The sequence below is a fragment of the Ceratotherium simum genome, chromosome 32 (genome assembly GCF_057802395.1).
Source record: "Ceratotherium simum simum isolate JZ-2026a chromosome 32, ASM5780239v1, whole genome shotgun sequence".
Classification (NCBI taxonomy): Eukaryota; Metazoa; Chordata; class Mammalia; order Perissodactyla; family Rhinocerotidae; genus Ceratotherium; species Ceratotherium simum.
Genome location: NC_141931.1, coordinates 4,188,726 through 4,201,185, shown reverse-complemented (window position 1 = coordinate 4,201,185; position 12,460 = coordinate 4,188,726). Strand labels below are relative to the sequence as shown.

The window sequence follows — 12,460 nt, the reverse complement described above, 5'->3', positions numbered from 1 at the left end:
CAATAATAAGATACTTTAAAAAGGCATTCATCTTGGATAAAATATCAATCTACTTGGAAGAAATGACTTTGTGAAGTCCTTTTCAGCTTTGGGTTATGAAGTCTTAAGCTTTAATAAAGCCATCTTTCCAGAAGTAAAATAATAACAGCTAACATGTACTGAGAACTTATTATATGCCAGGCCTGAGCTTCACATACCTTCTTTCATTATTTCATTTAAAACTCCCAACAGTATATAATATTATATGTATAATATATGTAGAAAAAGAGGTGGCAACTATCACCTCTATTTCACAGATCAGTAAACTCGCCTTGGTTCATGCAGTTAGCTGGAGTTAAACCCAGCTGTGACTTGAGTATGAGCTCTTAATAACTTCACTATACTGACTCTCAAAAGGATGTCGATTTGCCAGAGATTGCTTATTAGTTGCAAGGGAAAACTAGTAACTATACAGTGGAGAAACTGGACCACATCTTGAGCAGGTGATCAAAATTAACATTAGCAATGAGAGGCAGGTAGATACATGTGCCTCCAGATATGATGCCATGAGAATACAACATCCCTTATGTAACAGTCTAGCTAGGAATGCAAAACCCAAATCTAATGGAGAAAACATCAGACAAACCCAAAATAGGATCACTCTATTTTAAAAATAAACAAAAAAAAATCAAAAGGATTGTAATCTTCAAAAATGTCATCATAAAAAATTAAACACCCACTGAAATATTTAGGGGTAAAGAGGCATGATGTAGGCAATTTACTCTCAAATGGTTTGAAAAAAATATATGTGTATGCATGTGTATGTATATGACAGAAAGAGTGTGAAAAAACATTAACAATAAAGCAAATGGGGCAAAACGTTAACTACTCTTTATGGGTGTACTACTCTTTTTCCTGCAACTTTTCAGTACCTTTGAAATTATTTCCAATTGATAGCTTTTTTTTTTTTTTTTGTGAGGAAGATCAGCCCTGAGCTAACATCTGCCAATCCTCCTCTTTTTCGCTGAGGAAGACTGGCTGTGGGCTAACATCCATGCCCATCTTCCCCTACTTTATATGGTACGCCGCCACAGCATGGCTTGCCAAGCAGTGCGTCGGTGCACGCCCGGGATCCGAACCGGCGAACCCCAGGCCACCGCAGCGGAGAGCGAACACTTAACCGCTTGTGCCACCGGGCCAGGCCCGATAGCTTTTTTTTTTAAAAACTAAGAGCAAAAGGTAATTCAAAACCAAGTAGGCTCTGTAAGCAAGAGGAAGAGACACACAAGTACTTCTTCCAGAATTGCTGCCAAGTAACTGCATGATCTCCATAAGTCAGTGAAAGTTTTTGGTTCTTAATTTCCTTATCTAAACTAAACTAGATAGTCTTTTGAATAGTGGTTGTAGGGATATCATCAGGTATTATGTGAAGACTTCTGTCATTAAGTAATTTTGGGAAATGCACAGACAGGAATAAACAATGTTGAACAGTTTCTTTGCAGAAGAATCCTCATAGATTTTAAAGATGCCTAACTATACCATGATTTCCCAAATGAATAGTATGGAAGTCAACATTTCCTAATTCTTCATTGACTATTGTTAGTGTGATTTATCTAAATGTTTGGTGGGACCAAGTCATTAATTTTCAGTATTAAAAAGAATGGTAAGTATTAAAATAAAGGTATAATGTTAAACTGTGGTATACAAAAACCATTCTCTTCTACAATAACAGATTTTATCAATTTTAGGAAACATAACCTTGTGACTCCACTGTTCAACTCATACTGAGGTATTTTTTGCTACGTTTATTTTCTAAAATGGGGGCTGTATTTAGACTATGAAATCTCTGACAAAAGAATTCCCTTTTATGGATAATAATACAGATCAGGGGTTGGCAAATTATAGCCAGGGGGCTAAATCTGGCCCACCACCTGTTTTTGTAAATAGTTCTATTAGAATATAGCCACACTCATTCATTTACATATTGTCTGAGGCTGCTTTTGCCCTACAACAGCAGAGCTGAGTAGTTGTGACAGAGACTGGAAGGCTTGCAAAGCCTACAATATTTACTATCTGACTATACAGAAAGTTTGCAGACTCTTGATATATAGTTATTTATGCTCTGTTTAATTTTTAAGATTCAGAAGTCTGGCTGTGGTACGGTGGATCACTGGCAGACACTAAAGCATGCTCTCCTATTTACATGGTGACAATGATAGTGAAGAGGAAAGTAAGTTTATTAAGTAAAAATTTTATCACTATGTTCAGACCCTATATTAGACACTTGATCTTCATTCTGAAGATGTATTATTATACCTATTTTACAGGGAAAGTGAAGCTCAGTAAGATTAAGGCACTAGCTTGGAGTGGTGGAAGTAGGATTCGGATTGAGCTCTGTCTCCAGAATCCCATAATCTTTCTACTGTAGCTTAATTCCTCCTTCTTGTCTTCTTTTGTCTTCCCCACGTATGGCTCAGTTCTGGCTGGTACTCAGGGGAGGACTCAGAACACTGAGAGAGAAGCAGAAAGGACTTTAAATAGCTGAAGAGATGAGCTATAGCATCATGGCTACAAGGATCACTGGGAAGCTATAATCAGGTAAATTAAGGAAGTAACCACAGATTTCCTAACTTCTCTTTACAGGATTCTCTTTAGAGCGCTTTACTAGATTAGAGCTCATAAAGCTTAACTGCTGGTAACACCCAGGCACCCTGGATGTGAAGGATGGAGCTGAGGAAGATTAAGTCACAGGAGAGTCAAGACCAGGGAGGGACATGGGCTTGCCTGTATAACTAACTACTCTTAATTGCCTATCATCCCTACATGTATAGAGGTTCACGGGAAGGGGTACATTTTTCTTTAACAAGTATTGTTTTATCTTGCTGAATGGACAACAGAAAAACATTAAAATTTGTTACTTTTTCCCCTAGACTTCTAACACTTTGCTTATATCTTTGACACCACATTTACCAAAGAAGAAAACAAAATAATCCTCTTTTTACAGAAATAATTAGTAATATGAGTTTCCCTCTCTGAAGGGAATCAGCTTTTAATTAAAAAGAAATTATGAAGGAACTCACTTGACTTTAGAAGTACTTTACTTAGGCACTATTATATAACCCACCATAAAATAAGTCAGAGGATATTAAACGATTTACCACCCCAGAGAGATAAGGACCTATGCGATGAACTAAGAAGGTAAAAAAGTCTCAAGTTAGACTAAATTTGACCATAACTTGTCCTTCTATCAAAAATAACAAATCTATCTATTGTATTTTCTTGCCAGTCAGAGTAGCAATCAAGATTTAGCTGTTGTTACAATGCTTTTAATACTTTGTTTTACCCATCAAAAATATAAACCTTTGGGGTTTGTTTGAGTGCTAAGATTTGTGCATGTTGAAGGTAACAGTGGAAAGTTCTATAATATGGCTAACATAAGTGATAGTTCACATATTGTACTTATTATTCACTTCAGACTAAAACTGAATAATCTTACAAAATTTCCTTCCTCTTCTTAACTAACACCAAGTCCCCTAGTTTCACCAAAACCATAAAACTCCTAGTGTAATTTCTAAAGCTGTACCTTCCTGTAATGGCTAAAAAATAAGAGGCTCTGAAAGTCTCAAAAGTTTCTTATTTAATTATGTTTGTTTCTCTCACTTACTCAAACTTTACCCCCCCACTTTATTTACAGTAACTTACACAGTGGTAGATGAGAATAAATCATATTTCATAATTTCAAATTATTCTAATTAATTTACTGTTATTTGGTACCATAAATTTTCTTACTATAAAATATATTGTATGGAAATAAAATTTCTGACTTTATTAGAATATTCTCATCAAATAGGAAGACATATAAAAGGTATTCTATTTAACAGCACATATTTTGATGTCACAAACCTGGACTGGAATCCTAATTCTGCCATTTACTGACTGTGACTTAACTTCTTTAAACTTCAATTTCCTTATTAGTAAGATGAGGTAATTGTCATTATAAGGATAAAATGAGATAAGAAATGCAGGTAAACTTCTTTGCACAGTACCTAGCACACACTTCTTAGCTCTTCATAATATAAATGAAACCAATTTAACCTTTGTTCCTTACCAGTAAAGGGCAGAAAATGCTACCTAACTTATAAGGTTGCATTGAGGATTAAATGAAATTATGTTCTTAAAGCCCTGGTGCATTATCATTGGAACAGGCAAATTATAATAAAAAATGGCCTAAATTATTAATAGAAATTGTTTTACTGTAGCTATACATGAATCAATAAATTAATAAGACTAATTCCAAATTTACCTTGTGTTTTCTTAAAAGACATCCTTTCTCCTACTAATCCTACGAAAGACATTTTATTTTTTTCCCCCAAAGCCCCAGTAGATAGTTGTACGTCATAGATGCACATCCTTCTAGTTGCTGTACATGGGACGCAACCTCAGCATGGCTGGAGAAGCGGTGTGACGGTGCGCGCCTGGGATCCGAACCCCGGGCCGACAGTAGTGGAGCGAGCGCACTTAACCACCAAGCCACGGGGCCGGCCCGCAAGAAGACATTTTAAACCTTCAGTTAATTTTTATTGTCAGACTGTCAATGTTAACAAAACAATCCTAACCTCTGAAGATAATCAAATCTCACTGCAGAACTTAAGAACTTTATATGACAAATTCAGGCACTAATCTATAGTGACTATAGTCACTTTTTCAGCTCTTACAAGAGAATGAGATCTCTCTACACACTTTAAAATACAAAAAAAAAAAAAAAAAAAAAAAAATACACTGCAGTCTTAAGGAAGCCTTGTTCTCAGCTTTCCTGACCCAGTTAAATTAACGGCAGTAATTCATTTCAAAGATTATTTATACCACACACTTCATCCCACAATGGATATGAGATAACTCACTGGAACATTTTAAAACTTTTAATGCTAGCTGAAACAAATCTGGTTTCCTCTTTCCTATAGAAATAACAGAAAAATGCATAACCACCTTTATTTGGGGAGGAAGGGCAAATGGTTGCAAAATTTGAACACCACAGCTATAGCAGTTTCAGGTCTAATCCTAACACATCTAAATTATTATCTCTCTAGTTGGTATTTACAGCCATAAGAGAAGGGAAATTATATTTCTTCTTGCAAACTTCTTTAGGCTCATATAAACATCACACAAATTCTCTTATTTCATAGCAGAAAGAGATGAAATAACTCAACTAAATAAAGCTTCCAGATCACATTTAAGACAAGTTTCCTCTAAAAATATTAAGTAAGCCATACTAAGTTTGTATGATCTCAGGAGCTGCATTAACTTGGTCAGAATGAAAGGTTGCTTCTATATCCAAACGAGAATAAGTAATGTCCTTTCTCAATCTCATTTCAAAGAAGTAAACTGGGGCAGACACTGGCAGTCGATTCTTTTTTTTTTTTTAACCCTATAAAGGCAAATTAACTTTCCAGTAATAAATGGTAGCCGAGGACTGCTGTTACACCTGTACTTAATTAGGAATGTTTTTTTCAATCTGATCATGATAGCCAAAATATGCCTTCTAGTAAGTGAGATATTCATATTTATATTATAATCTGACCAAACCATGGGCAGAATGCAAAACTTACTTTTTAATAGAGTGAAGAATAAAGACCTTAAGCTCAGAAGAGATAAAACACGGCCTACTGAAAGTTACACTTCTTATCTGTCTTCACAAACACCCTCTAAAAACGAGAGGACAGTTACCACACCGCCAAAAATGCGAGTTGTAGAATTTAATCTACAATAAATATCCTCTTTTCCTCATCTTCTTTCTCCAATACACAAATATGAATACTGAAAGTGTGATAGTCCTTAGTTCTGTTTATCAAATTACTTCTGGCTGCCTTCCGGGCACACAGTATCACTGTACTTTCTGGCCTTCCTGCAGTTGGTGGGGCTAGGTGACTAATTCTGGTGATGAGTTATGACTCAAAGTGACTTATGTTACTTCTGGACCAGAGTATTTAATTGCTGGTGAAAGATGTGAAATCTTTTAAAGCATTCCTTCCACCTGTCACCACGTTTGAGATGTTGACTGCTGCATCAGCCTGGTTCCCCAGCTGATCCATGATAAAATGTGACAGAAACAAGAAATAAACTTTTGAGGCTGTCTGTTATCACATCATAACCTAGTTTAACCTGACTGACAAACTGGTCCCAGAAATCGGGTACTGTTATAACACAAAGACTAAAATAGATGCCCTTAGTTTGGGGGCCAGGCAGCAATGAAACTTCTCAGAGGCTTATTAATACTTTTCTACTCCACATTAGGATTAAATATTAGAATATTAGAATTTACAGAATTAGATAAAATATTAGAATATTTTGTACTCCACATTAGGCAGTACAAAATATTTGGTATAAGTCAGATATGATAACTTGAAAAGCAGATAATGTATTTAATAAACCTGTAGCTCTAGGAGAAGAGGTTAAAAAAACTGAACATTAAAATGGTGTGTTGGTTGCTCTGTTTGGTATTACAAGACAGAAACAAATTTTTTAACCCAAGCAGTTTGTAAGCAGAAATAAGAGAGTCCAAAAATTTGGGGACTTGCAGTGTTTGAAGAGTGGCTCTCAACCCACACCCAAATTAAAAAATCAAGAAGGCCTTTGACTAATAAAGGAAGAGTAATCAACCTTGAGGGTGAGGTTCAAATCAAGGCTATGGCCATGATACTCAAAAGTTAAAACATTTGAATGGATTAGAGTCTCAGAGCAGTGATTCTATTAAAACTGTGACACCCAGTGAATGCTTTCAGTTGAACAAAATACTCAGAGGAAAAAGAGACACACTAAGGGTGTAACTCTTCCAACAAAAGTTACTCGATTTATGGTACTAGCATTTAGGAGGCAGACAGACATCTAGCAAAGAACTGTGAGTATGGGCTATTGGCATACTGAGCTAAATGGAAACACATTACAAGCCTCAAAAATTGTGCTTCCAACAAACAAAAACCAAGAGCCCAAAAAGTCCACTTAGGTCTCTAAGCTTCTATAGGCAAGAAGCAGGCTGTAAAGCACTTTAGCCTCCAAACAGCATATTTTCCAATACCTACTTCAGATGAGGCTAAGTAAGATGAGGGAAAAGGAATAATCTCTTAGATATCAATGCCAAGAGCCACAAGAAACAACAGACTGGGGAGCCCCTCCAGGAGAGTGGACTTAGTACCCAAACAAGAATATTCCCCATATCCAAGGGAAGGGGACCCTTATAAAGTTAGCGTGGTGGGATTTTTGGGTTTCTATGGATCAGGGACTGCTGTGTTTCCCTCAATCTTCCATATCCAAATGGGAGTGTTTATTGTGGTTATCATGTCCCTCTTATGCCAATGTATAGTGTGTGTGTGGGGAAGCAGACATTATTTTCATTCACAGATCTCCAGATCAAGAGGAAATACATCCAAACCTGATGTACAGAATTACGTGTATCACCTGGAAATCCCAATACTTCAAGCTTGTTTAGCTGGGACTTTCGTGGTAGGTTTAGTGTGGAGGAGATGAGTATACTTTGTCTGTGGGAAGGAGAGTGATCCAAATCTTTGGTTGACCAGAAGGGCAGATCTGTCATTAGTGTTGTTTGCCAAATATTTTTGTTCTTTGTCTTCTTGTCATATGGTAGGATTGTACCTCCTGGCCCCTTTATTGTTAGGTTGAGCTATGTGACTTGTTCTGGCCAATGAGCTGTCAGCTGAGGTGACAGGTAACTTCTGGCCAGAGCATCTGAATAACTGATACAAGATATGAGATCTTCCAGAGCTCTTTCCTCTATCACAGTGTCCAGCAATGTTCAGGATGGAGGCTGCTCTCTTATCTGGATCCAAGAGTGAGGTCACGTAGAACAGAATCCCCAAATCAACCCGATGGACAACGCAGTGTTAGAAATCAATCTGTTATAAAGCCACTAAGATTTTAGGACTGTATGTTTACAGCACAATCTTGCTATCCTGTCTTATAAATAGAAAGAAACCCTCATGTCACTGAACATTCGAGTCAGAGACAAGCTTATAGATCAACTAGTTCAAGTTCCTTCTACAAACATTAAAAGTGAGGTCTAGTGGTTAAGTGACTTGTCTAATCACATAGTAACCACATGGTAGGAGAATTTGACGGAACCATTCTTATCCTCATGTAATTTTAAATTACAATGGGAACTATGTCCTAATCTCTAAACACAGCTCTGGGACAGACTGAACCAGAAACATACAAATAAATTAACAATAGGCCAATCCAGTCATTCATTCAACAAATAATGGAGGCATTAAATTCCAATGTTAAAGGTACTTGGAACTTAGAGTCATGTGGTAAAGACTAACCAAATAACCACATAAATGAAATGGAAGTTTACAACAGTAATTGCTAAGAAAGATATGATATTATGAGAGCATGTAACAGACCTATCCTAACGGGTAGATACTTAAAGAAGTGACCTTGAGCTGAGATCTGAGAGATCAGTGGGAGATTACTAAACCAAGCCGTAGAGGAATAACGTTTCAGTACATGGGAAAAAACAAGAAATGTCTGGCTGGAAGGAACTTGAAGGCCCTGGAGGAACCAAAAGGAGGTAGGGGCCAGATGACATAAGGCCTAGTATATCAGCCACTTTAAGAGCAATGGGAGCTCTTCAAAAGTTTTTAGCAGGAAGTGACACAATGAGATTTCAGTTTTCAAGGACCATTGGCTGTGTTAAGAATACTGGGGAAGGCAGTAATTGTAGTCTTGGGAAGACTTATTAGGAAGGTACTGAAATCAGATGATAGTACCTTGAATTAGGGAAGTAGCAAGAGAGACGATAACATTTGAACTATTTAGGAAATTATACCGGAATTTCTATTCAGGGTATTTTAAGCTCTTGCTAGCCTATCAGAACTTTCATTCTAGTTCTCTAATTTCTCCACTGTGATTCATAGTAAGTCTGACTACATTAAACTGAATGAAAGGATAGCATAACATCAATGTGTTATAGCTGGCATAACATATTTATATCACAAGGATACCTCTCCAACGGGCCCCAGCAACACTTTTAGAAAATACGCACATATTAGGAATGAGTGGTCATCTTGTTTCATGCCACTTCATATAGCAAACATTAGATTATATTCCACTATTTCCCAACTGATAGGGCAGGCTACTTAGTGAAAACTTTCTAGATCCAAATCCTAGAAATCAGAGGTGTTTTTTATTCAAACTTAAGATTTATTCCAGAAAGGATATAAGGTAGCTGGGCCCAGAAATAAAGAGACATTATAGTTACTTAACTGGTTTCTTGCTAGTGATACAAAGTATTAGGCACCCCTGAGAAATAAGAATTTTAGATATGAATAAGAATTAAGGTTCAACTGAGAAATTTTATATGAAAAAAACCCAGTCCTAAAAATATAAAGATCAGGGAAAAAACGTTAATCCTATCAAAAGCATTTCTTTATTCTGTTCTATCTTCAAAAAAACAGAACAAAAATGTTTCATCACTACACAAGTTAGGAGGAATTTCTAAAGTGTATTCTACAAAATCACAGCATAAAAGTTCAGACAAAAGATAAAATAGAACAGATGTTTTTAAATAGTGTATAGAAAAACTCAAGACAAAGGAATCAAGGAATATATTTTTATGGAGTCAATTCTATGATATTTCCTGGTATACAGGAAAAAAGACTGCTTTTATTTTATTGCAATTGCATTAAAAAGGAAGAATTCACCAAGGGAAAAAAATTCATACTGAATTCTCATATATAGTGTCAAGAGGCCACTATGGTAGATAAAAAGGAAACCTCAAAGAAGGTAAGAAAAAGGTGATTACAACCAAAATCTTGATTTTCAAAACAGTTTCAGATCAGAGAGGAGGAGTTTTAAATGTAAAAAATTTAGAGTAAAATAATGATTTTGATTTTACATGATTTTACTTACATTTACTTCAAATGGGGGAACAAACAGATGACTTTTCAGGAACTTAATGTTAGAAGTTGGCCAGTTTTATTAGACTCTGTAAGCTACCCAAAGTAAACATCGATATTTCTTTTTTTTTTAAGCCACTCTGCCAAGTAGTTTTTTTGAGGAAGATTGGCCCTGAGCTAACATCTGTTGCCCATCTTCCTCCCTTTTTCTTTTTTTCTCCCCAAAGCCCCAGCAGATAGTTGTATGTCATAGTTGTACATCCTTCTAGTTGCTCTATATAGGACGCCGCCTCAGTATGGCTTGATGAGCAGTGTGTAGGTCCACGCCCAGGATCTGAACTGGTGAACCCTGGGCTGCCAAAGTGGAGCGGGCCAACTTAATCACTACGCCATGCGACCAGCCCTAGATATTTCTGATCTTTACAACAGGGACTTAAAAAGACTGCCTCAGATTAGGGTTTATTTACCACATGAATTGTAAACTCCTTGAAGGAAAAGACGTGTCTGTGGACTTCATAATATTTAGTATTATATTTTCTAAGTGTAAGTTTACAAATATTTGATAAATCAACACAATATAAAATAAGTACTTTTAGTGCAGTGTTTCACAAAACATATTTTTGGAAAGGCCATGACATTTTCTCTGGCTTAAAATTTTGGCTTAATTATTAGAATGCCTCATGTACTTCCTAATGTTACAATAAAAAAATCCATAGCTTAAATCCTATTTTATTAGCCTCACTCCAAAAGCTCAAAGGCAGTTAAAACAGGTATCTGATTACCATTTTAGAACACAAATAATATCATAAAGTACCTACATTTTTCCAGAACTATTTAAACATTAAAGAAACATTTGTGCCAGAAGAATATTAAGTCTTTATGATACAACACTGTTTCTGTTTTCAAAAGGCTTGTAGTGTAGTAAAGGAAACAATCATATTGACAAATTTGTTTTCTAAAAGTTCAGGTGCTGTAATAGCACTTGGAAAGGGTAAGTCAAGAAAGCCTTCATAAAAGTCGATAGCAAACAGGAGTTGATGAGTGAACATGGGGAAAGGAAAGGCACTGGGAGTAAAGAGGGGAAGTGTAAGCAAAGGCAGAGGTAAGAAACTAAGAGAACATTAAATACAATAAGTAGTTCAGTTTATTGAGCACAGTGCTTGCGGTAGCCAGACTCCAAGATGGCCCCCAGTGATCCTTACCTCTTGGTATTCACACCCTTGGGTAGTCCCCTCCCATACCATACCAGCGTTGGTCTGTGTGACCAACAGCATACGGCAGAAGTGATGGTACGTCCCTTCCAAGATTAGGTTATAAAAGACTGCAGCTTTTTTCTTAGGTGCTCTCTTACTCACTTGTGCATACTCTTTCTCTTGGAACATCTGCTCTGGGGAAGCCAGATGTCAGGTTGTGAGAACACACAGGTAGTCAGTGGAGAGGCCAGTGTGATGAGAAACAGAAGCCTCTGGCCAACAATGTGAGCAAGGCTGGAAGCAGATTCTCCAGTCGAGATGACTGCAACTCTGAATTGCCTTCTGCAGACACTGAGCCAGAACCACCCAGTAAAGCTACTCCCAGATTCCTGATCCTCAGAGACTGTGAGATTAATGTTTGCTGTTTTAAGCTGCTAAATTTTGGATAAGCAGTTATGTAGCAATAGATAACTAATGCATATGTTGGTACTGAGAGTCCTCACTGTATAACGAAAACCTAAAAATGTTGAAATGGCTTTGGAACTAGGCCCTGGCCTTTGAGGACAGTATCAGTGAAGAAGCTGTTAATTAAAGCCTCATGGAGTGTTATAAAGCTGGAGGTGAGGGCAGAAATGTGAGGGAGATATTATCGGAAACCAGAGGAAGGGATATCCCCGTTAGCAAGGGACTAAAGTTTAGTAACAATGCCACCTTTAGTTACATGAAAAGTAGAAAATTTACCTAATGAACTGGATGATTTAGCCAAGAAGATTTTCAACCAAAGAGCTGAAAGTGCTGCCTTGTTTTTCTGCTATATATGGTAAAAAAAAATGAGAAGAAATAAACTACATGAACTGTTAAAGAGCAGCCAGAACTTGAGGGTTTTGAAAATTTATAGTCTCTCCAGAATGCAAACAAGACTAAAATTTAGAAATGGATTCTGAGCCAAGATCAAATCCAGGGCACTGACAGAAAAACATGGTCAAAAACTAAGCTGAGGGAGTGACTCCAAAATCTTCTGTTAAGACCTCAGAAAAACCAAAGATGGTGCCTCAGAGCACTCATTCAGTTAGATAAAAGGCCTGCTAAAGAGAACTATGTGCCTCAAAGATTCTCTCAATCAAACAATAAGGCTTTTAGGAAGCTTAAGGGTGTTGTCTCTCAGCAGGAGCTCATGGTAGTAAAAGGCTTATCTCCAAGATATTTATGCGTGTGACCTTCAACTAATGGAATAGATCCCAATAAAATTCATAGAAGACCCACAAGGTTTTTAAAAGAATTATATATTCAGAAACACTGCCAGCTTGAACTAAAAGAGACAAGAGATGATACAAAGCGAAAAGAGGCCTTAAGAGTCCCACAATTTTGGCAGGAAGCGAG

The 12,460-nt window shown here is 36.8% G+C and overlaps 1 protein-coding gene across 5 annotated transcripts in view; it reads right to left on the bottom strand.

Moving 5' to 3' along the window:
* EPC1 (enhancer of polycomb 1) overlaps positions 1-12,460 on the bottom strand; it is a 93,603-nt gene that overhangs the window by 41,601 nt on the left and 39,542 nt on the right. The window lies entirely within an intron of this gene.